The sequence below is a fragment of the Agelaius tricolor genome, unplaced genomic scaffold, assembly GCF_023055355.1.
Source record: "Agelaius tricolor isolate 1412-34295 unplaced genomic scaffold, bAgeTri1.0.p SCAF_30, whole genome shotgun sequence".
Classification (NCBI taxonomy): Eukaryota; Metazoa; Chordata; class Aves; order Passeriformes; family Icteridae; genus Agelaius; species Agelaius tricolor.
This window is the reverse complement of record NW_027269290.1, coordinates 7,089,963-7,114,408: the sequence shown is the minus strand read 5'-3', so window position 1 is coordinate 7,114,408 and position 24,446 is coordinate 7,089,963. Positions and strand designations below refer to the sequence as shown.

At 51.0% G+C, this 24,446-nt stretch overlaps 1 long non-coding RNA gene across 4 annotated transcripts; it reads left to right on the top strand.

Annotated features, from left to right (window-relative positions):
* The first annotated feature begins 17,485 nt into the window (after positions 1-17,485).
* On the top strand, positions 17,486-19,806 carry LOC139601227 (uncharacterized). Of its 4 annotated transcripts, none has more exons than XR_011682848.1 (4): positions 17,486-18,168; positions 18,688-18,843; positions 18,967-19,095; positions 19,467-19,806. It is a non-coding gene; the product is annotated as an uncharacterized lncRNA (long non-coding RNA). The 4 variants fall into 4 exon arrangements; XR_011682847.1 differs by having other exon boundaries at positions 17,486-18,175; XR_011682845.1 differs by lacking the exon at positions 17,486-18,168 and having other exon boundaries at positions 18,461-18,843.
* The last annotated feature ends 4,640 nt before the right edge of the window (positions 19,807-24,446 follow it).

The following is a 24,446-nucleotide window of genomic DNA, read 5'->3' as shown; positions in this document are numbered from 1 at the left end:
ATTTTTATGAACCATTCTTCCTTCCCTCACAGGGACACAAAGGCGCTTCCCCCACACTCATCCCTCAGCCCTGCAGCCCCCGGCCCCTCTCCCCACCTGCCTGGGCTGGGTTTGCCCAGGACAAGATGGGAGTGGGAATTCCTGGAGGAGCTCTGGGCTGGGCACAGCCCTGGGGGAGCTGGGATGGAGGAGCCCAGGAGGAGCTGGAACACGGCGTGGAGGAGAAATGTCCTTCCTCTGCTGGGACAGAGCTGAGAGTGCTCCACTGGGGCTGCTGCTTGTCCTTGCACCTGGGGATGTCACCTGGGTGATGTCACTGCTGAGATCACTGTCAATGTGTCTGGGTGATGTCACTGCTGATGTCACCTGGGGATGTCACTGCTGATGTCACTGCTGAGGTCACTGTCCATCCTGGGTGATGTCACTGCTGATGTCACCTGGGGATGTCACTGCTGAGGTCACTGCTGATGTCACTGCTGAGGTCACTGTCCTTCCTGGGTGACGTCACTGCTGACGTCATTGCTGAGGTCAGTGTCCATCCTGGGTGATGTCACTGTCCTTCCACGTGGGTGATGTCACTGCTGATGTCACTGTCCATCCATCTGGGTGATTGTCACTGCTGATGTCACCTGGGTGATGTCACTGCTGAGGTCACTGTCCATGTGTCTGGGTGATGTAACTGCTGATGTCAGGGCTGAGGTCACTGTCCATCCTGGGTGATGTCACTGCTGACATCACTGCTGAGGTCACTGTCCATGCGTCTGGGTGATGTCACTGCTGATGTCACTGCTGAGGTCACTGTCCATCCTGGATGACGTCACTGCTGATGTCACCTGGGTGGTGTCACTGCTGATGTCACCATCCATCCACTTGAGTGATGTCACTGGTGATGTCACTGCTGATGTCACTGCCCTCTCACCTGGGTGCTGTCACTGATGATGTCACTGCCCATCCTGGGTGACGTCACTGCTGATGTCACTGCTGCTGTCCCTGCCCCTTTTCCCAGCAGCTTCTGTCCCTGGCAGGGCTTTTGTCCCAGTGAGAGCAGCAGGATCCGGCTCTTCTTCTGAAACCCCGACAGAAAAATCCACATCCACCTTGTCTGGGCTCTCCCTCCTGACAGTGACTTAGAACTGATGTTTCAAAAATGTGGAAAACTTCCTGCATGTCTCCAGCCTGTCAGCAATGTCTGCAAGAAAATTGCTTCCTGACCTCCATCATTTCATAACCTGGAGCACGAGGGCTCCCAATCTCAGCAACTGCGAGTGCTCCACTCCTGGGGCTGCACATCCTCATCTTATTATTATGGACAGATTGGCTGCCAAATAGTTATAGCTTCATTTAAATGTCCATTCTAATCTTTACTCTTTGCTTCCTCCCTTGTTTTTATTGAAATAAACAATCTATTTGCAAAATGAGATGCTTAAAATAGGAGGGTGGGTGGTTTTTTTCCCTTCTGTGGGGAAATTCAGGCCTGGAATTATTTGCATGAGCTGGTCAGAAATGGGTGGCTGTTTTACTGGGGAGGTTAAAAGCTTTTGAGGCAGCTTTGTGTTCCTGCAGAACGTAAATAAAGGAACAGAGATGGTTTGTTTTACTGCTCTGGTGACACAAACTGATGTTCTTATGGCTCTGTGCTAATGGGGAGTTCGTTAGAGGTGCACATTTAATTTTAGCTGTCTGTTTGCTTGGGCCTTTATGTTTGCCTCCACTCCACACATCATCCCCAGCCCCATCCCAGCTCTGGGCGATTCCTGGCAGCTTTCTCCATCCTCCTGCTGCTCCACACCTTCCTGGGGCCCTGCCCGGGTGCTCCCTGCAGGGATCAGCTCCTGCTGGCTTTGGAGGAGCCTCCACCTTGATTTCTGTGGGGCTCTGATGGATATTTCCGTGCACTAATGCTGTTTCCAGTCTCTAACCAGAAAGGACACGAACCTTCAGCCAGCTCCCACTTGAATTCACCTCCCGGGGAACCTTTCCTTGCTGTTGGCTGAATGCTGAGCAAACCATGGGAATTTCGGGCCAGCAGAGCTGAATCAATCTCCCCCCAGCCCTTCCTCCTCTCCATTTTTCTAATCAGGACTGTTGTCATCTGCTCTGACAGATTATTAATGCTACACACAGGCACGTAATAGAGATTGTGTTTTTCCATTCAGGGATTTTTGTCCTGATAAACAGCCTGGCAGAGACAAGTTACCCCAGCCCCTGCACCCATGGTGGGAGTTTAAACTCAGCCAAATCCTTGAGAGCCGCTGGCCCCGGGCCAGGAGCCCTCTGTCATCACTCTTGGCTCCTCCTCTGCAATCCATCACCACTGACCCATCACCCTGGCAGCCACCAGAAGAAATCTGGCATCTGGTGCCTGTTTTTATCCCAGCTCAGGTTCTGCTTTCTCTCCTTTATCTCCATGTCTGCCTCAAAGCTGCTTAGGCAAAGAAGGATCTCTCTGCTGAACTCAACAAGCTTCATATTTGGCTTTTTTCCCTCAGATATATCCTGCTCCTGGTTATTTTTCATGTTCCTTTGTGTAAGGAAATAGGAATCACCCTTCCCTGTGTTTTCTCTATCTCCTCGCTTCGTCTCTCCCGTATGTTGTTTTTCCTGATTATCATTTCTAGCTCCTTATCTCAGCTTTTCCTCCTCCTCAGCATCCCTCAAACACGGGGAGAGGGCTGGCAAGGGATGAGGTGTGGAGCTTTCCCTGGTAACCCAGCCCAGTGAGGAGCAAAAGGTGCAGAAATCCAGGATTGGGGGGCTTGGACCAGGGCTCCAGAGCCCGCAGAGACACACAGGGGATGTTCAGGGGATGTTCAGGAATATTCAGGGATATTCAGGGGATGGTTCAGGGGATGGTTCAGGGGATGTTCAGGGGATGTTCAGGGGATATTCAGGGGATGGTTCAGGGGATGGTTCAGGGGATGTTCAGGGGATATTCAGGGGATGGTTCAGGGGATGGTTCAGGGGATGGTTCAGGGGATGGTTCAGGGATGTTCAGGTTCCGGGAGGGGAATGTGGAACTCCACAGGACATGATGACTTTTCAGGGCTGGGTCTGGGCAGCAGCAGCTCTGTGCAGACTGACTGTGCCGCTGCAATGAGGATAAAATGCCATAAAGGGTTGGGAGCACAGAGGGAGGGTCAGGTCAGGTCTGTGAGCTCAGGGATAGAGCCAGGTGTGAATCCTGCCCCTGCTGCCCCTTCCTTGGAGCTGCTGCTTCCCAGCAGGGCTAAAACCAGGGCAGAACCCGGATTTTAGGGGCTGCTGTGGCTGCAGGAGGCTCTGAGGAGCTCAGAGAGGCTCCAGCAGCAGCCCCAGGACAGAGACCACGAGCACAGAGCCCCAGGGCTGCTCTCTCTGCTGCTGTAAATTATTCATTTCTTTGCCAGAGTTTGTTTGGGTTTTATTTAGTTTGACATGGTCTGGAAGTTGGAGTAATTTTCTAACTCACTGAATGATCCTTTTTTACTCTCCTAACACCTTCTCTGTCTCATGAAAACAATTTCCAATCAAGACTACAAAGCAGCTGCTCACAGCTGATGGACTTCACCCCCGTGCACAGCCTGCATGGCTCTGGATGGATTTCAGTTCATGGATTTCATTTTATTTCAGTGCATCTGCAAGGGGAGGCCGGGCCTGAACCAAACTCCTTCCTCTGCAGATGCAAAAGGGAATAAACAGGGAAAAAAGGGAATAAACAGGGGAAAAAAAAAGGAAATAAACAGGGGAAAACAAAAGGGAAAAACCAGGATAAAACCTCCTTTGCAGAGCAGGGTGGGGAGACCTTTCCCTTCTTTTAATGGAGAGGAATTGCAGGGAAGGCTCTGAGGGAATTTTGGGGCTGTTTTTGCTCATCCCAAGCCCTGCTGGGAGTGCAGAGCTGTGCAGGGAAGGGCCCTGCTGGCAGTGACAGACGGGCACAGCCCCTGCCTGGCCAGCCTGGCACAGGGACACCAGCATGGCACTGTGCTCATTAATTACAGTGTGCCCACTGCAGAACGAGCCTTTGCTCATTAATTACAGTGTGCCCACTGCAGAATGGCACCGTGCTCATTAATTACAGTGTGCCCACTGCAGAACGAGCCTTTGCTCATTAATTACAGTGTGCCCACTGCAGAATGGCACTGTGCTCATTAATTACAGTGTGCCCACTGCAGAATGGCACTGTGCTCATTAATTACAGTGTGCCCACTGCAGAACGAGCCTTTGCTCATTAATTACAGTGTGCCCACTGCTGCTGCCAGGGCATGGGCAGAGCTCAGGGGCAGGGCTGGGAGCCCAGGCCTGGAGCAGCAGCTGAGCTCCCTGGTTTCATTGAAAGGTTTCAGAGCATCCTGCAGGGAGAGCCAGGAGCAGGTTCCAGGTGTGTGCCCGTGCTCACAGGGGTTCTTGGATGAGGGGAGAGATGAGGATCTGGCTCCATGTTTCAGAAGGCTGATTTATTATTTTATGATGTATATTACATTAAAACTATACTAAAAGAATAGAAGAAAGGATTTCATCAGAAGGCTGGCTAAGAATAGAATAGCAAAGAATGATAACAAAGGTTTGTGGCTCAGACTCTGTCTGAGCCAGCTGGGCTGTGATTGGCCGTTAATTAGAAACAACCCCATGAGCCCAATCCCAGATGCACCTGTTGCATTCCACAGCAGCAGATAACCATTGTGTGCATTGTGTTCCTGAGGCCTCTCAGCTTCTCAGGAGGAACAATCCCAAGGAAAGGATTTTCCATCAAAGTTCTCTGCACCAACGCCCCTTTTCTTTCCATCCCTGCCCCAGCTCTGCAGGGCTGGGGTGACTCTGTGGGATTCAGTTGCAGGAGCAGCTCCAAGCCCCCCCAGCCAAAGATCACCCAGCACTAAAAGCTCCTTGAAAGCTGAGGCAGTCAAGGCTCAGACCCAACATGCTGCAATCCTGACAGTGTAAACTCTCATTTCAGTGCCAAAATGGAAACTGAGCTGCTCAGGAGAGATTGTCTTTGAATTCTGAGTGTTGAAACTTTGGTTTCCAACATCCCTCAGCCTCCAGCTGGAGCCCTGGAAGCACCACGAGCTCCAGCCCTTCCCATGGATCCATGGACTTCCCATGGCTCAGCTCCATGACCCTTCAGCTCAGGAGGGATCCAACTCTGGGGCTTTAATCTGCCTAAACCTGGCCAGGTCTGAAAGGCTGAATCCAAATTGAAATGCAGCTAATCTAATATGTATTGATTTTTCCTCTTTTTTTTGTGGCAGAGCTTGTCTAGGAAGTGCAGGGTTTCTAGAAATGGCTGAGGCCAAATCCACTTATTCTGTGGTTTGTTAGGAAACATCAGGGATGGCTTTGCTGCCGTTTCAGCTCTGTTTTATTTCTGCAAGTTTGGAGACAGCACGAGTGGTTTAAATCCAAATTAAAAGCAACGCTGGAGGATTTCAAGCCACTGTTTTCCCAGGACTGCTCATCTTTCCTCATCTTGCTGGAGAAAATAAATTTAGGGAGCTGAAATCCCCTGGATTTTTAGCCCCCCTGAAAATCAAGCTGTTTTACCCCTGCAGGAATGGAGGTGGGCATTAAAATGCCCCAAGCTCTGCTGCTTCACCCAGGCCAGGTTTGTTCCAGACCATGAATTCCCTGCCTGCTCCCCAGGCCCGCCCAGAAATCCTGCCCAGGCATCTCCTCAGGAAGGAGAATCCTTCCAAGAAATCCCATTTCTGCCCAGGAAGATAAAACCTCTGGGGATGTTCTGCAGCCTGTGGGATTCCCTGGGGTGGGAAGAGCTGCAGCTCTCACATTTAATTAACGCCCTCCTAATAAAGAGTTTCTGATCCTGGCACCTCTGTGGGCACTGCCAGGCCACTCTGCTGGGATTTCCCAGCCTGGCATTCATGGGGCACTTCCAGGGGACCCTGTTTGCCCTCATTAAACCCCTGCCCAGGGTGCCCCATCTCCCTGCAAGGTGAAATTCCTCTTCTGAAGAAGAAAAAGCCAAGATGAGAAAGAGAAAAAGCCAAGATGAGAAAGAGAAAGAGAAAGAGAAAGAGAAAGAAGAAGAAAAAGAAGAAGAAAAAGAAGAAGAAAAAGAAAAAGAAAAAGAAAAAGAGAAAAAGAAAAAAAGAAAAAGAAAAAGAAAAAGAAAAAGAAAAAGAAAAAGAAAAAGAAAAAAGGTTGGCCCCTCCAGAGTGATTTTTAATTATTTCCAGATCTTCTGGATGATTAGGAAGATGAAGGATGGCATGGGTTAAGATGCAGGGCACACTGAGGGGATGTCATTGATTTTTACATTTATTTAACTGATGATTCATAAAATGGGGTCTGGCTGGAGCAGCACAGCCTCAAGAGCAGCCCGAGCATGAGAGGCGCAGGCTGAGCATGGGAGAGCCCTGGCTGTGCCCTGAGGATGGGACATCCCCAGAACGGTCCCATTTACTGCTGGGGCTGCCTGGCAGGCAGCACAGGAATCTGTCCCCTGTCTGTCCCTTGTGTGTCCCATGTCTGTCCCTCGTCTGTCCCCTGTCTGTCCCCTGTCTGTCCCATGTCTGTCCCTCGTCTGTCCCATGTCTGTCCCTCATCTGTCCCATGTCTGTCCATTGTCTGTCCCATGTCTGTCCCATGTCTGTCCCTTGTCTGTCCCCTGTCTGTCCCTCGTCTGTCCCCTGTCTGTCCCCTGTCTGTCCCATGTCTGTCCCATGTCTGTCCCTCATCTGTCCCTCGTCTGTCCCCTGTCTGTCCCATGTCTGTCCCTTGTCTGTCCCTTGTCTGTCCCCTGTCTGTCCCATGTCTGTCCCTCATCTGTCCCTCGTCTGTCCCCTGTCTGTCCCATGTCTGTCCCTTGTCTGTCCCTCATCTGTCCCATGTCTGTCCCATGTCTGTCCCTCGTCTGTCCCCTGTCTGTCCCCTGTCTGTCCCCTGTCTGTCCCCTGTCTGTCCCATGTCTGTCCCTCGTCTGTCCCTTGTCTGTCCCTCGTCTGTCCCTCGTCTGTCCCTCATCTGTCCCTTGTCTGTCCCTCCTCTGTCCCTCGTCTGTCCCCCAGGGCTGTTGGGGGTTCTGAGGATGAGATCTGACCCCAGCCCCAAACCCTGAGCTGTCCCTGCTCCACTCTCTCATCTCAGGGATTCCTATTGATTTTTGAGGAATTATGCACTCACTCAGGGCACAGGAAAATCAGAGCAAACTTTTCCCAAGCTCTCATGTCCCAGAGGGCTGGGGAGGATTGATTTTTACACGTTTGGCTTTTAGGCTGCTCACATCTCAATCCAGACAATTTTCTTCCAGAGAGTCCACTACAGTCCACTTAATTGTATTTTCTAACCAAGCTGGAGGAGATTTGTTGGCTTTACTGTCCAAAGAAGACACAAATCTTTTCTTCCAATTCTTTTTCCTCGAGTCCATAATAAAGTGAGTGAATTTCTAACCCCAAAAGCAATAAAATATCAAATTGTTCAGTGCAACACCACAGGGGAAAGATTCGTTCATGGAGGAATTTACACTTGGAAAGAAGGACCTGGCTGGATATTTTTAATTATTTTCTTTATTGGGTACCAATTACTCCAAGTGTAATTTCCAGTTTGGCCAGGACAGTGGGTGAGCTCTGGTTCTCCACGTAATCGCTTGGAAAAACAAACCCAGAATGGGCTTTTTAAAAGGAATTATTCTGTGTATTTCCTTTGGCTCCAATTTAATAGTTGGAAATATTGTAGTGTCTCCCAGGTTGGGAATTCCAGGGACATCTTGTAAATTGGGGTAAGAACTCAGGTTTGGAACTCCTGTCCAGGTTTGCTGGATTATTTAAGAATGCAATTGTGGAACTCCTGTCCAAGATTGTTGGGTTATTCAAGGCTCAGATGCTATAAAAGAATTGGTTAAAATCTGTTGGTTTTATTTGCCAGCTGCAAACTCAGAGCTTCAGTTACACTGAGACATTTTTCAATACTTTTACAATTTATTTATTTGTTTATTTATTTAAACAGCACAACCCAAAATTCCTTTTGCTCGGAATATTTCGCTGGCCATGCCCCATGCTAGACCTTCCTTAAATTTCCCAAACTGACCAAAAAAAATCCCATTTTGTGTCCCGAAACCCCTCAGCCCAACAGCACCAGCAGTGAAGATTCAGCCCAGTCTGTCTCCAAACAGGGAAGGGAAGGAGAAGTGGGGAGCCCTGAGCAAACAGGGCTGGAACAACAATTCCTGCTAGTCCCACCAGCAAAACCACCAAATCAACTGCCCATGCTGCCTGGAAGCTCCAGCCCCTGCAATATCCCTGTAATGGGAGAAAGCTTTTAGAGGGGGGCCATAAAAATGAATTGAAAACTGCTTTTTGTGCTGCTGCAGCTGGCGCAGAGCTGAAGGGAGCATCCCTGCTCCCACTGCTGGGAGTGGAGCCCTGGGATTGGGGAAGCAGGGAATGCAGGGAATGCAAATGCAGGGAATGCGGGAGGTGAGGGAGATGCAGGAAATGCAGGGCATGCAGGGCATTCAAATGCAGGAAATGCGGGGAATTCAGGGAATGCGGTGAATGTGGGGAATGCCAGGAATGCAGGGAATTCAGGGAATGCCGGGAATGCAGGGAATGCAAATGCAGGAAATGCAGGAGATGCAGGAGATGCAGGAGATGCAGGAGATGCAGGGCATGCAAATGCAGGGGATGCGGGGAATGCAAGGAATGCAAATGCAGGGAATGCAGGGAATGCAGGGCATGCAAATGCAGGAAATGCAGGAAATTCTGAGAATGCAGGGAATGCCAGGAATGCAGGGAATATGCAGGGAATGCAGGGAATTCAAATGCAGGAAATTTATTAAAATGCCAGAGATGCGGGGAATGCAGGAAATGCAGGGAATGCCAGGAATGCAGGGAATGCAAATGCAGGAAATGCAGGAAATTTATTAACATGCTGGAAATGCATGGAATGCAGGGATTTCCAATGCAGGAAATGCAGACTCCTGCATCATAAACCAGAGGGCATCGAGGGCTGCTGGGTTTCTGGGGAGACTGCAGAGATGGCAGCTCCCTGTCCCTGTGTCCCTGTGTCCCTGTGTCCCTGTGTCCCTCTGTCCCTCTGTCCCTCTGTCCCTGGGTGTGTCCCTGTGTCCCTCTGTCCCTGGGTGTGTCCCTCTGTCCCTGTGTCCCTCTGTCCTGTCCACACCTGATGCCCTTTCCCTCATCCTGACCCAAGGGTTCACTCCCAGCCTGAGCCCCAGCACTGGTGCCCATCAGTGTCACCCTGATCCTGCTTGGAGTCACTTTGCAAACTGAGCCCTCAGTCTTCAAATTCCCCTTTGGAAGCTCATCATGAGTAAAATATGGGATGTAGCCCAAGGAAACTGCAGCAGCACCACCAAATCCTCTCCACTTCCTTCACTAAGCAGCTGCATTGTGATTTATCCTCCTTGCTCCGTGCTCGATGGCTCTGGTGATAATCTGAATTTGTGTCGTCGGCTGAATTCTAACTAAAAAGGGTTTTCCACAGCCCTGAAGGGAGCTGTGCTCTCCTGGGGGGATTCCCTGGCCGGTGACACACGGGGAGGGGGCACAGAGCTGTCACCAAGCCACAGTGAGCAGCCCCAGGGGCTGGGGGTGCCCTCCAGGCTGGGAGGGGACCTTGGTGCCATCGCATGGCTCTGTGGCAGAGAGGAGCTGCAGGTGGGATTTTGGGGAGAAATCCTTCCCTGGCAGGCCCTGGCACAGGTGCCCAGAGCAGCTGGGGCTGCCCCTGGCAGGTCCCAGGGCCAGGCTGGACGGGGCTGGGACAGGGGAAGGTCCCTGGTGCTGCAGACAGAGCTCGGGCAGGAGGAGGATGCTGGGTTTGAAACCCGGGGATGCTGTCCAAGGACAAAGCAGCCTGACCTAAATTCCTCCATGAGATGGCAGGGCCTGCAGTAATGAATTCTGTCTCATCTGTGTGATGGGCTGATGATTTGCAGACATCAAAATCTGTAATTCAGTGAATGCTGCTCTGAACCGGGCAGGTTCAAAATAAATAAATAAAATTTGTCAATGCAGAATAATGCGCTTGCACATGGTTAGCAAGAGCCAGGCAAGTGTATATCACAGGCAAGAATAATGTCAGGTTTTGGAATCAGATAAATTGCAAATAACAATGCAGAAAGCAAGTGAACCTTGAGGAATATCAGCAGCCAGGCTGGGATGAGGTGCCTGCAGAAAGCCTTTGTTTGGAAGGGAGAAATAGAGACCAATAAGACAGAGGGGAAAAAAAATGGGGAGGGAACAGCAGGGCCATAAAGCTGTGATCAAGTGCAGGAGAGATGATAAAAGGCCACAGGCAGCCCAGGAAAAATATTAAGAAGCAATAAAATGCAGCATCAGTGGAGATAAGATGATAATTTGTTATTCTCAGCAGAGCCATTTGTGCAGCCAGGCCCTGCCTGGACTCAGAGCTGAGCTCTGCCTTGCACCTGGGCTGAGCTTTGTGCCCTGGGCAGGAATTCCCATCCTGGGCTGAGCTTTTTGCCCTGGGCTGAGCTTTTTGCCCTGGGCTGAGCTTTGTGCCCTGGGCTGAGCTTTGTGCCTGGGCAGAGCTTTACACCTTGGGCACATCTTTTTTCCCTGGGCTGAGCTTTGTGCCCTGGGCTGAGCTTTGTACCTGGGCTGAGCTTTGTGCCCTGGGAAGGGATTCCCATCCTGAGCTGAGCTTTGTGCCCTGGGCTGAGCTTTGCACCTTGGGCACAGCTTTGTACCCTGGGCTGAGTTTTGTGCCCTGGGCTGAGCTTTGTGCCTGGGCAGAGCAGCAGGGATGGGATGGGATGGGATGGGATGGGATGGGATGGGATGGGATGGGATGGGATGGGATGGGATGGGATGGGATGGGATGGGATGGGATCCATGGGATGGGATGCCATGGGATGGGATGGGATCCATGGGATGCCATGGGGTGCCATGGGCTGACCTTTAGAGGGGTAAGGAGGATCTGAGCCCTGAGCAGGATCACAGGAACAGGGGCCAGTCCCTGCTCTCCACAGGGCACAGCTGCCCTGGGATGTGGACCCAGGAACGAGGGCTGGGGAGCCTGGAGGAGCCTCTGGGACTGCATGGAGCCATCTCCCAGCTCCATCTCTGCATCCCTAAATGGCACAGACATTGTTCAGCAGTTTTCAAAGATGCTGATAACAATGATACACATCCCTGGCACTTATTAAGCTGATGGCTTTTAAACATTAAATCCCAGCTATAATTAAATTAACTGAAATTGGGTTTATTAAAAAAAAAAAAGGATTCCAAGCACTCCCCAGCAGCAGCATTTGAAAGGTGAGGGAATTGCCTGCAGGCCCAAAGAAGCCTTGCTGCAGATTGCAGCCAGCACTAATTCAATAGCTAATGACTGCAGGGGGGTCAGGGGGCCACAGGGGAGAGGGGACGGGGGAGGAAGGACAAACTTCACCCCTGGGGGGTCTGGATGAGGGAGAAAGGACAAACTTCATCACTGGGGGGGTCTGGATGAGGGAGGAAGGACAAACTTCATCACTGGGGGGGTCTGGATGAGGGAGGAAGGACAAACTTCATCACTGGGGGGGTCTGGATGAGGGAGGAAGGACAAACTTCATCACTGGGGGGGCCTGGGGGTGCTGGGGCTGCTCCTCTTGGGAAGGGAATCGAGGCTGTGCTCCTGCCAAGCCACCGTCCCCTCTGCAGGAATTCACCATCCCCATCCCCTCTGCAGGAATCCACCATCCCCGTCCCCTCTGCAGGAATTCACCATCCCCATCCCCTCTGCAGGAATTCACCATCCCCATCCTCTCTGCAGGAATTCACCATCCCCTCTGCAGGAATTCACCATCCCCATCCCCTCTGCAGGAATTAGGAATTCACCATCCCCATCCCTTCTGCAGGAATTCACCATCCCCATCCTCTCTGCAGGAATTCCTCCTGAAAGGCTCAGAACGTTTCTGCCCTGGCTCTGCAGGGCTGGTTGAAGCCTGCTCTGGTTTGGATAATTGTGGCCCAGGCTGTGTTTGCACCACAGGCAGGGGAGGATGGCTGGGCTCTGGGGAAGGGACAGGGAACACCCAATCTGTGCCTCATGGAGCCAGCCCAGGGGCCTGAACCCCCAGGATTTCTCTTTCCCCCCCCAGATTAAGCTGCCTGCCCCCCTGGGCCGGGCTGCAGAGACACAAAATCCCCTCTGAAATCCATAAAGATGCCCCATACAAACCTGGAAATGTGACCCAGTGAATGCCAAAGCAGGGGCAGCTCTGCTGCTGTTTAATCCTCATTGAAAGCTGATTGTGCCCCTCAGGTGTCTGCACAAACCCCCAGGGCTGCAGGGCCCAGCCTGAGCTGCAGCCACATCTGGAGAATTAAGCAGCACAAGCCTTTGCTGTCACCTTGCTGCTCTGAAATGACTCATTTTGTCTGTTTTGTCTTTCTCATCTGTCCCCTGGAAACCTTGTCCTCACATCTGAGTTCTATGCATTGAGGGGAGAAAAAAAAAGGTAGAAAATAAGAAGCTGACATCATTTCCCTAGCAGCTGGGGGTTCCTCCCGTGCTCCTGACCAGTTAATGCTGTAAAGTTTGTTTTTATTACTGTATTATTGCCTTTTATCTGCTTTTCCCCACGGCACCAACGTCCGAGAGCCAAATCTATTTTTATGAAATCGCCCTGTTAAAAAAATGAAAGAAAAAAAAGAAAAAAAAATTGAAAGAAAGAAAAATTTAAAAGGCAAGCAGGAAGAAAAGGTGATGGATTAGATCTTAAAACATCACAACAGCTCCTTAGGCTCCTCTCTGCCATCAGCTCCATTTCATGAGGTTTTGTTCCTTTGTCCCCTGGTTCTCCATGGTCTGGCTCCTCATTCTGTGCTGAGAGTGAGGGTCTGGCTGTGCCCCTGGCAGGGAGGCACTGCCGAGCCCCTGAGCCTGGCACTGACCTGTCCTGGACCCTGAGCCCTGCACTGTCCTGTCCTGGACCCCTGAGCCCTGCACTGTCCTGTCCTGGACCCCTGAGCCCTGCATTGTCCTGTCCTGGACCCCTGCCCTGCCCTGCCAGCCCCTGCTCCCTCTGAGCCCCTTGTCCTGCACCAGGACATTCCCGGGGCTCCCAGGGGCACCCTGAGCCCTCGGTGGCTCTGGGAGTTTCTGGTCCACTGGGATGGGCCCAGCCTGGCTCCCCAGGGCTCCTGTGCCCACCCCCAGCCCGTGTCCTTCTGCTGCCCTGGCTCTGAGCAGCGTCAGAGGATTCTTCATATGAAATTATCTGTGCCAAGGGCTCGAGTCCTTCACTCGCTCAGAGCTGATTTATTGCATTCCTTGGCAGTCCTGGAGCTGCTCAGCGCTGCCTCTCAGCCCTGTTTGTGCATTTTAAAACAGGGAGGGAGGCACTCTGCTGATCCTCTGTGCAGCCTGCGGAAAACTTTCAGCCTCCCCCTGGAAACAGCAGCTCCGTGTTCCACCTCTCATTCCCTGATAAGGGCTGATGATAAGGGCTGATAAGGGCTGATAAGGGCTGATAAGGGCTGATAAGGGCTTCTCCTCAGGCTCTCAGGGCTCTGCTGCCCTGGGAAGGGAGGATTTGGCTGGGTTTCCCTGGTGGGCACGGGCAGCTGCAGTTTGTGGTGCAGAACCAGCAGAACTCATCCCCCAGAGCCTCCTCCTCTGCTCTCAGGAGAAACAGCTCCTCAGAACCTTGAATTGCAAATGCAAATCCCCACCAAAAGTGCATTTCCATGCTGCAGCTTTCATCTTTTACATAACTCTCGGTTTCTGTCCCCTAAGAAACTCCTGGGCTCCTCCATGCACAAACAGCAGAGAAAATCAAGGCACCAATAAAGGAAAAGCTTTGTTGTCTCTGAGAAGACAGCCAGGAAAGAGTCACCAGTGCTCCTCTTCTCAAAGCCTTAAAAACAGAACCTTGGCTGGGAAAAATCCAGCAAAACACTGAGAATGTTTCTGCAAACTTGGTGCTGTCCCCTCGCTGGGGTGCTCTGGGTAAAATAAATAAATATTGATACACCTGATCATTGGGCTGGGTTTGGGATTGGCCACAATGCATTACTCAGTAAATAACCTTGAGCATAAAAATGAGATTCTCCTCCAGAAAACTCTTTAATCTCCCTTGTTTTTATGGATCAGCAAAGGTGTCAGAAGTTTGACACTCCAGATAATTGAGCTCTTGCATTTAGAGCACATCCTCCAAATAGTGGCAACTCTGCTTTGAAAGAGTCTCTCTAAACTTTGGGCTGACAATTAGCATTTCAAAAGGCTGCAGCTCCGGAGCTGCCATCCCCTAATACACACTTGGAATCAAATGTACAGATTAATAGCACAGCACTAAAAACAGCCATGAACCCCCCCTGCCTTGGACACGGCCCTGGCAGCTCCCTGAGAACGGAGATCTGGAGCTGTGGGACACCTGCCACCCCTGACAGGGACAGGGACAGCCTGGAGGGGTTCAGGGCAAGGGGACAGGACAGGGACAGGACCGGGACAGGACAGGGACAGCACAGGGACAGCACAGGGACAGCCTGGAGGGGATCAGGGCAGGGGGACAGGACAGGGACAGGACCGGGACAGGACAGGGGTAGGATTAGGACAGCACAGGGACAGCACAGGGACAGGACAGGGAAAGCCGGGAGGGGATCAGGGCAGGGAGACAGGACCGGGACAGCACAGGGACAGGACCAGGACAGGACAGGGACAGGACCAGGACAGGACAGGGACAGGACCGGGACAGGACAGGGACAGCCTGGAGGGGATCAGGGAAGGGGACAGGACCGGGACAGGACAGGGACAGCCTGGAGGGGATCAGGGAAGGGGACAGGACCGGGACAGGACAGGGACAGGACCAGGACAGGACAGGACAGGGACAGCACAGGGAAAGCCTGGATCAGCACAGGGACAGTACAGGGGAACAGCACAGGGACAGGACAGGGACAGGGACAGGACCAGGACAGGACAGGGACAGCACAGGGACAGCCTGGAGGGGATCAGGACAGGGACAGGACCAGGACAGCACAGGGACAGCCTGGAGGGGATCAGGACAGGGACAGGACCAGGACAGGACCAGGACAGGACCAGGACAGGACAGGGACAGCACAGGGGCAGCCTGGAGGGGATCAGGACAGGGACAGGACCAGGACAGGACCGGGGCAGCCTGGAGGGGGTCCCTGCAGGGACACACAGACCCAGCTGGTTCCCAGCACTGCCCCATCACTGCTGGGCACCGGGAGGGGTGGGTGGTGCAGCAGCAGCTCTGCTCTGGAGGGCAAATGTCCCCTTCCATGGCCAGGTGCCAGGGACGTGCCCAGGAGGGCGCTGAGCCACGGGGATGTCCCCAAATGCCGCCACTGCTGCTCCAGGGGAGGCTTAGATTGGATTTTGGGAACAGTTTCCTGGCAGGAAGCGCTGTCAAACACCGGCACAGGCTCCCAGATGCCCATGGCACCCTCTGCACCCTCACAGGGATCACCCCTTCCCCAGCATCCCCCTGTCCCTGCCCTCTGAACCACCCCTGTGCCCTGGATCCTCCCCGTGCTGCTCCTCAGGCTCACCCCGAGCAGGGTTTCCCCTCTCCTGTGCAGCCCAGGGGGGTTTCTCTGCAGCCCCTGAGCCCCTACCCCGCTCAGGCAGAACGGGCTCCGTGCCTCAGGCACAATTAATACGAGATGGCAATGGTGATTAGGTAATTAGCAACTACCAGGAGTATTTAACCTTCCTGGTGACAGCGTGTCTGACATCACCTGCGCTCGTGCAGGCTCTGTGAAAAGAATTAACAATTTTAAATTACCCCATTTAAGTTATTAATTATGAAATAGAAGTCGGCCAGGAATGATGGCAGTGCTGCCCGGTATCCTGGTGGGGTTTTTTCCACCTCTGCACATCTTAAATCTGTGTGTTTTCTGCCTTTCATTTCGCTGGAAAATTGGAATAGGATTGCAAGGATTGGAGGACATCTGCTGTGGGAAACCCTGGAACTGTTCAGAGCCGGGCTGGATGGGGCTGGAGCTGCCGGGGACAGTGGGAGGTGTCCCTGCCATGGCAGGGCTGGCACTGGGTGGGCTTTGAGGTCCTTTTCAGCCCAAAACATCCAATGGTTCCATGCTGAATTACCCCTGCTCCCAGAAGGAGCATTGCCTTTTACCTGGAAACACGGAACTCCTACAGTGCCAAGTACTTTGATTTTTTTCTTCCCTCAGTGCCAATGTTCTTCTCTTTGGAGCAGTGTCCATTTCCCTTGGAAATGCTTCTGCCCTCTCCACACTCATCAGTGCCAGGGGTTGTGGAGCTCAGCCACCCCTGAATGGATTCCTTGCCTGCAGCAGGTCCCAGAGCATCTCCCTCCATGGTGTTGGAGCTTCCCCTTCCCTGGGGGACCCCAGCAGAACCGATCCCCCCTCAGCCCTGCAGGTTCCCGTTTTTGGGAGGGCTGAGCACAGGTGACTCTCAGGGGGAGGATGCTCAGGCAGCTCCTCGGGGATATTTAAATTAAAACCCTGCTGCAAAGGAAGTTTGCAAGCATTTGCTGCTGTAATGCGCGTTTACAGCTCTGGTGTTCGCTGCCATCAGTTTCCCAGCTGCCCATTTCATGGGCTGTGCAGTGCCAGTGGGAGTGCCCCAATCTGCTGCTGGCTCCCCAGGCCTTCTGCCTGTCCCACTGAGCCATCCCCATGGGCTAAAATGCAATTTTACCCCATCTGAGCATCCGAATCCCCCTGGATTTCTGCCTGTCCCCACCAGGCTGTCCCCCTGGTGTAAAATGCAATTTTTACCCCATCTGAGCATCTGAAAACCCCCGAGTTTCTGCCTTTCCCTCCTGGGTTTCTGCCTGTCCCACCCAGGTTGTCCCCATGGGGTAAAATGCAATTTTACCCCATCTGAGCATCCTAATCCCCCTGGCTTTCTGTCTGTCCCATTGAGCCATCCCTCTGGGTTTGTGCCTGTCCCACCCAGGTTGTCCCCCTGGTGTAAAATGCAATTTTACCCCATCTGAGCATCCTCATCCCCCTGAGTTTCTGCATTTCCCTCCTGGGTTTCTGCCTGTCCCATCAAGCCATCCCCCGGGGGTAAAATGCAATTTTACCCCATCTGAGGATCCTAATCCCCCTGGGTTTCTGCCTGTCCCACCCAGGTTGTCCCCCTGGGGTAAAATGCAATTTTCCCCATCTGAGCATCCTCATCCCCCTGGTTTGTGCCTGTCCCACTGATCCATCCCCCTGGCTTTCTCCCTGTCCCACTGATCCATCCCCCTGGTTTGTGCCTGTCCCACTGATCCATCCCCATGGCTTTCTGCCTTTCCCCCCAGATTTCTCCCTGTCCCACAGATCCATCCCCATGGCTTTCTGCCTTTCCCCCCGGATTTCTCCCTGTCCCACCCAGGCTGTCCCTGTCCCTCCCAGCCCCAGGCCTGGCTCAGCTCCCAGCTCCTCGTCTCGTTTTTAGCAGGCACTAATGTATTAATGCATTGCTCGGTGGGAAGCGAGCTCCTCGCCATTACCTTGGACACTCATTTAGCTGAATTTGATAGTGACAACACATTGACATTGGTAAGGTTAATGACCCAATCCTTTATTTCATGGAACGAGTGGAACAACATTTAGCACCTTGTTCTGCCGTGTCCCCAGGAGCTGCAGGAGCTGTTCCTTTAATGGCACTGTGGCATCTCTGCCCTTTAAGTAATTGGCACCGTGAAAATATTCTCCAGGTCTTGTCACAATTGATTAGGATTGCACTGAATTGCAAAAAAAAAAAAAAAAAAAAAAAAAAAAAAAAACCAAAAAAAAAGATTACTTTTATTTTCCTTTCTTGATCCTTTTGAAAAGAGTGAAGGCGAAAGTTGATCTTTCTTTGAAGGGTGGCAGCTCCAGAAGGAGCGGGGAAGTGAAGTCCTGGATCCTGGATGTGCAGCCAGCCCAAAGCTCTGCCCTCGCCTCATCCTGAGCCGCTGATCCAGAGGTTCCACAGGAATTCATCCTGTTCCTGCTGGGTTTTCCTGGCCAGGAAAACAGAGCCAGCAGCCCCCAGGGAATTCTGAGCACCCAGAGGAGAGAGGAGCTGGAACTGGATGAACTTTAAGGAATTCTCTTTCTTCCAAAAGGCTGGAAGATGCAAAACATGTGGGATGAACGCTGTTCAGTGCAGGAAACCAGAGCACAGCTCTGAAATGACACCTGGGAGCAGAGAGGTGGCATTTGGTGGCAGTGACCCAGAAGACAAGCGGTGTTTTCTCCGTGGGACCAGGAGGTGTGAAGTAAAACATCATTTTTGTGTTTGCAGCAACAACAAAAAACCCTTGACTTTGGATTGGTGTCGTCCTTCTCTCACCTTCCCCCTGATTTTAAATTACCCCTGATTGTAGAACAGCTGCTCCCTTCACGCCTGCATATGGCTGCCTCCTCAAATCTGCATTTCTGTCGAGGGGCTGCATGCAAATACCCAGCTGAAAGTTTGCTTTCAAAGGTCTGATTAACCAACTTAGTGTGGCAAAGAAAAATGAGTATTGACATGACTGGAGGAGCTGCCAGGGAGGGGAAGGGGGATGGAGAGGAATGGTAATGACAAGTGTCAGGCAGGGACACTGCCAAGGCCCCGAGATGAAGCAATCCCAGGATCAAACCCCACATCCTCAGACAGCAGCCTGTGTTTCATCCCACAGCTCAGAAAATAAAACCCTCAAAAAATAAAACCCTCAAAAAAATAAAACCCTCACAGATGTGAAATTCTCAAAACATGAGAGGAACGCTATTTTTTTTTTTTTTTAAGGCATGTGAGAAAAATTCCTCCACTTGACATGCTCAGAATGTCTCCTCAGCAGGCACTTGCTACCCAAAATACTCAGCAAAGATTTCCAGCAAAGCTCTGGGTTGGGAGTGTGTAGAATGGCAAGATAAAGGAGTGTCTGCCTGTGAGCTCTCCTTGGTAAAGTTATCTCTCTTTTGATTTCAAACCCTAAAAAATAACCATATAAAAGCACAGAACTGTCCTCTGATCATCTAAATCTGTTTATAATCTGCTCTACAGATTTTTCTGCTGTCTCTACAGGATGGATTCGCTTTTAGTTTATGGTGGAGGAAAAGGATCCATACATCTATGGGAGATGGAGGCCAAATTCCAACAGCTCATCCACAGAATTCTGGATTCCTTGGTGACTTCCCTTGTGCCCAGGGGCTGGTAATTAACTTCTCAGTGCCTTGCCCTCTAATGTGACCGGACATTTGGGCTATTCTTATTACATTTCATTATATATATTATTCTTTTATATATATATATATATATATATATATATATATATATATATATATAATATTATATCTGTTGTAATATTATATATTATATATTCTTATTATATATTTCATTATATATATTATTCTTATTATATTTCATTATCTATATTATTCTTATATATAATAATATTATATATTGTTATCTATATAATATATGTAGATAATATATATTGCAATGATATATATTATATGTATATTCTTCTTACATATATATATTTAATTATCTATATTATTCTTATTATATTTCATTATTTCCAGCTCAAGCCCTCATTATGGCACTGGCTGAGCGATGTCACCTGGGCAGGAATTGGGCACAGGGACACCCCTGGGAGCACAGCACTGATGCCAACAGCCCCTGGTGCCACCCCTCTGAGCCCAGCCCGGGCTGGGGGACGGGGACATCCAGCACCATGATGGGCATGGCCTCGTTTGCTGCACACATTTACTCATTTCCCCACCATTTATTCATTTCCTCGTTTGCTGCACACATTTATTCATCTCCCCGCCACCCCCGGGGCTCTCCAGCTCCGTTCCCCAGCTGAGCCTTTCTGGAACAGCCTCTGTGTGGAACAGCCTCTGTATTAAACAGCCTCTATATGGAACAGCCTCTGTATTAAACAGCCTCTGTATTAAACAGCCTCTATGTGGAACAGCCTCTATGTGGAACAGCCTCTATATTGAACAGCCTCTGTATGGAACAGCCTCTATGTGGAACAGCCTCTATATGGAACAGCCTCTATGTGGAACAGCCTCTATATGGAACAGCCTCTATGTGGAACAGCCTCTGTATTAAACAGCCTCTATATTAAACAGCCTCTGTATTAAACAGCCTCTGTATTAAACAGCCTCTATGTGGAACAGCCTCTATATTGACCAGCCTCTGTATTAAACAGCCTCTATGTGGAACAGCCTCTGTATTAAACAGCCTCTATATGGAACAGCCTCTGTGTGGAACAGCCTCTGTATTAAACAGCCTCTATATGGAACAGCCTCTGTGTGGAACAGCCTCTGTATTAAACAGCCTCTATATGGAACAGCCTCTGTGTGGAACAGCCTCTGTATTAAACAGCCTCTATATTAAACAGCCTCTGTATTAAACAGCCTCTATATTGACCAGCCTCTATATGGAACAGCCTCTATATTAAACAGCCTCTGTATTTGCCTGCTGCTCCCCTGAACAGCCATTATTCCGTGCAATAACGGAGCAGGAGCCGTGCTTGGGGCTGGGCTGTGACAAAAGTGCCACAGCAAACTGCAAATACAGAGGGGCCTGCCGAGCAAATTGATCCCCGCTGTGGGCCCCGGGAGGCGCGGGGAGAGGAGCAGGGCCCTGGTTTGGAACAGGCACATTTGGTCTCGCCCAGGCTCTGCTTTGGAGGGTTTGAAAGGATCCAGGTGGAGCCGGGGCCGGGGTGTGGATAAAGGGATTTATTTTTAACTGCAGCCAGGGGTCAGGACCGCGGCAGCGTTGCAATTCTGAGGCGCTCAGTTTGAATAATCCGTTTCAGCAAAGCGGCTGTTATGTCATCTAAGAACTGCTGGGTGGGAGGAGAGCTGGGGGCGAGAGGGGACAGGAGCTGGGAGGGAGAAATCACCTGGCCAGGGGTTCCCAGTGCTGCTCAAAGCACAAGGGGAGCAGGGATTTGGGAGCTCGGCCTGCTCAGGAACTCGTACCCGCCTTCCCAAGAGCTCCCAGCACGGCCCAAAGCAGGGGGAGAGCAGGAATTTGGGGGTTTGGCCACTCAGGAGCTCACACCTGCAATTTTACCCCAGGAATTCCTAACACGGCCCAAAGCAGGAGGGGAGCAGGGATTGAGGGGTTCTGCCTGCTCAGGAGCTCACACCTGCAATTTTACCCCACTCCTGCCCTGGAAATGCAATTTTACCCCAGCTCCTGCCCTGGAAATGCATTTTTTACCCCACTCCTGCCCTGGAAATGCAATTTTTACCCCAGCTCCTGCCTGGAAATGCAACTTTACCCCAGCTCCTGCCTGGAAATGCAATTTTACACCAGCTCCTGCCCTGGAAATGCAATTTTACCCCACTCCTGCCCTGGAAATACAATTTTACCCAGCTCCTGCCCTGGAAATGCAATTTTACCCCACTCCTGCCCTGGAAATGCAATTTTTACCCCACTTCTCCCCTCCCAGTCGGGTCAGGGCAATCAGCCCCGCCTCGGGGGCTGCAAGGGAATGATTCCCCAGCCAGGAGTGTGCAAATGGAAGCAGATTAACTCTTGTGCCTCAGTGTCCCCCTTTGTGAGAGAACCTCCAGTAAACGCTGCTGTGAAGGGAGGCTTAATTTATTTATGTCATGGCTAATTAGCAGCCGGGACCCTGCTGATTATTAGCAACAATAACATTATTATTCCAGCGCCGCTGATTTTTGCTGAACTCTTATCAATAGGTGATAAGCACCTATAAATCAAGGAGGGATTAGCAGCACCCCAGGGCAGCAGGACCAGCACCGGGAGGTGGGAGCAGATCCCACCCAGCCCGGGATAAATGAGCTCCATCCTCTGAGCCAGGACTTACTGAGGAACACAAACCAACCTGCACTCTGTATGCATTTCCCCACAGCTTACTTGCATCAACCAATTTGCAATTCCAAGCTGAACTTGAGGGATTAGAAGCAATTTTTCTGTGCTAACAGAACGAAAAATAAATAGAAGTTTGCGGGTTGTTTTTCAAATGGCCTTTAAATCCAAGGTTTATTTATACACCATTTCTCTCCCAAAGCACAGAAATAAAAAGTCTTCACTCCTCTTCTTCATCTAAGATATCTTCATATCTTTTCCCATGAAAATAATTCATGTCACTGAGAAAAAAAAACTCTTCTGTGAATCACTGATGAGTCTTTGATGCTTAATGTGCTGTCCAGCACGAGCTCTCTCGGAACGTTCTCTAACAAGAAGATCTGATTTTTCTTCCTACCATCATTAAAGTTTCCCCTTCAAATTTCTCTTAACAAGCAAATGAATGTTCTCCCAGCATAATAATAATTTCTTCTCTTTTTTAAAAGAAGAATTTCATGTAGGAAAAAGCTTCATCTGAGCTGTTTTCCCCCCGGGAGGGACCCGGCCAGCTGAGCCATGCTGGGATTTACCCCCAGTTTGGGCTGGGGTGAGTTTGAAACACAAATCTGACAGGATTCCTGGGGAGAACACAGCAGAACCCCTCCTGCAGGGCCTCTCTGGCTGCTTTGGGGCAGAAAACCCCATTCTGCTGAGTGAGGTTTCTGTGCAGAATTCCAGAGGGTGCCAGGCTGGGCGCAGGGGGCTCTGGCATGGCTGAGCCTTGCTCAGACCTCTCTGCTCCCTCCTGAGCACAGCTCGGCCAGCCCACAGCCCCCTCGTTATTAATGGGTTTTATCCTCTGGCAGTAATTGCTTTGTGGGTTAAAACTCTTCCCGAGCTCCCCCTCCAGGAGCAGGGGTGGGACCTGGAATTCTGGAATCCTGGAATTTTATTTTCCCCTTTCTTGCTCCCCCTCACCTTCATGGCTGGGTTTAATCCCTGATTTCTGCCCTGGGCTGGCAAATCCTTTTCCTTGGGAATAATGGGCACCAATCCCAAACACCTGAAATCCCAAAGACCTGAAATCCCAAACACCAGAACTGGCAGAACGTGGAAAACCGGAGCGGAGTGCGGGGAGTGTTTGAGTCAAGGCCTTGGTGTGTCATGGGCTGTAAAACTCAATCTGCCAGAGCTCCTGGCCTCAGAGCAATTACAGGCAGCAAAATGAGGGGAGGTGTCCCAAATTTCTGGGCACGTAGGGGAAATGCCATGCTCAGATCTGCTCCTGCATCCCTGCAATGTGCCAGGCCAGGCTGTGTCGCAGGCATCTCCTATGGAAAATCCTTTCCTTGGGATTTTTCCTCCTGAGAAGCTGAGAGGCCTCAGGAACACAATGCAAACAATGGTTCTCTGCTGCTGTGGGATGCAACAGGTGCATCTGGGATTGGGCTCATGTGGTTGTTTCTAATTAATGGCCAATCACAGCCCGGCTGGCTCGGACACAGAGCCGAGCCACAAACCTTTGTTATCATTATTTCCTATTCTATTCTTAGCCAGCCTTGTGATGAAATCCTTTCTTCTATTCTTTTAGTATAGTTTTAATGTAATATATATCATAAAATAATAAACCAGCCTTGTGAAACATGGAGTCAGATCCTCCTCTCTCCCCTCACCCTGAGCCCCCTGTGAACACCAGCACAGGGCTGGGCAGGGCTGGGAGCACCTGGGACAGGGCAAGGTGGCCCTGCCATGGCAGGGGGGGGACTTGAGGTCCCTCCCAACCCAAACCACCCCAGGATTCTCCGTAGATGCTGACCCTGCCTCTTGCTGGGTGTCTGCAGAGCTCTTAAACAAACACCCTGCAACACAAACAGCAATAAAATACCCAGAGCAAACCTCAGTGCCTGGGAGAGAGTGAACAATTAGCCAGATAATAGAATATACAAACAGCAACTGCCTTAAAAGCAGCTGGAGACACGGAGGGAACAAGGCACTGTTACAGTTCTCCTCCCCCTCTGGATTTGTCTGGGGATGCTCAAAGCCTCCTCTTGAGGGGAAAAAAAACCCTCTCATTTCTGCTCTATTTGTATGCTAGAGTAGCAGTTTGGAGAAATTAAAAATAATTGATACATTCGCCAAAGCACGAGCAGGAACTATTTCATATTTTTAAAAGCTTTGCAAATATCCAGGAAAAAAAAAAAAAAAGTGCTGTGCCTGCATAAAGCCAGAGCTGAGATCTGCTCAGAATGATGGAATGGAGCCCTTTTTTCTCTGGGAATATCTGAGTGCAGCAAGCCCACAGATGGAGGAAATGTGGAAAAGCTGAGCGGTCCCTGGGGCTGGCACTTTGCGATGGGCTGGGGAAAGGTTTTCCCTTCAGTCCCAGAGCGTGGAGGGAGCTGTGCATCAGAACCCAGGACATTGCTCTGGCTGCCCTGGAGGACTCCAGCCCCTGGCAGGGGCTCAGAGACCTTGGCATGGAGTCAAAACCACCTGGGCCTTGGATTTTAGCCCCTGGAAACGATTCCCAACTTTGTGTGAGCAGTTACAAGCCACAAGAGTTTGAGTAGAATGACAGTGGATTTGTCACAGGGTGGAAAAGGAGAATTTTGGGGATTTAGAATGGGGGTTCAAGAGGCAAGATGGAGGAATCTGGGTGTGTCCTGTCCTCCTCCTTGTCCTCCTTCTTCTTCTTCTTCCTCTTCTTCTTCTTCTTCTTCTTC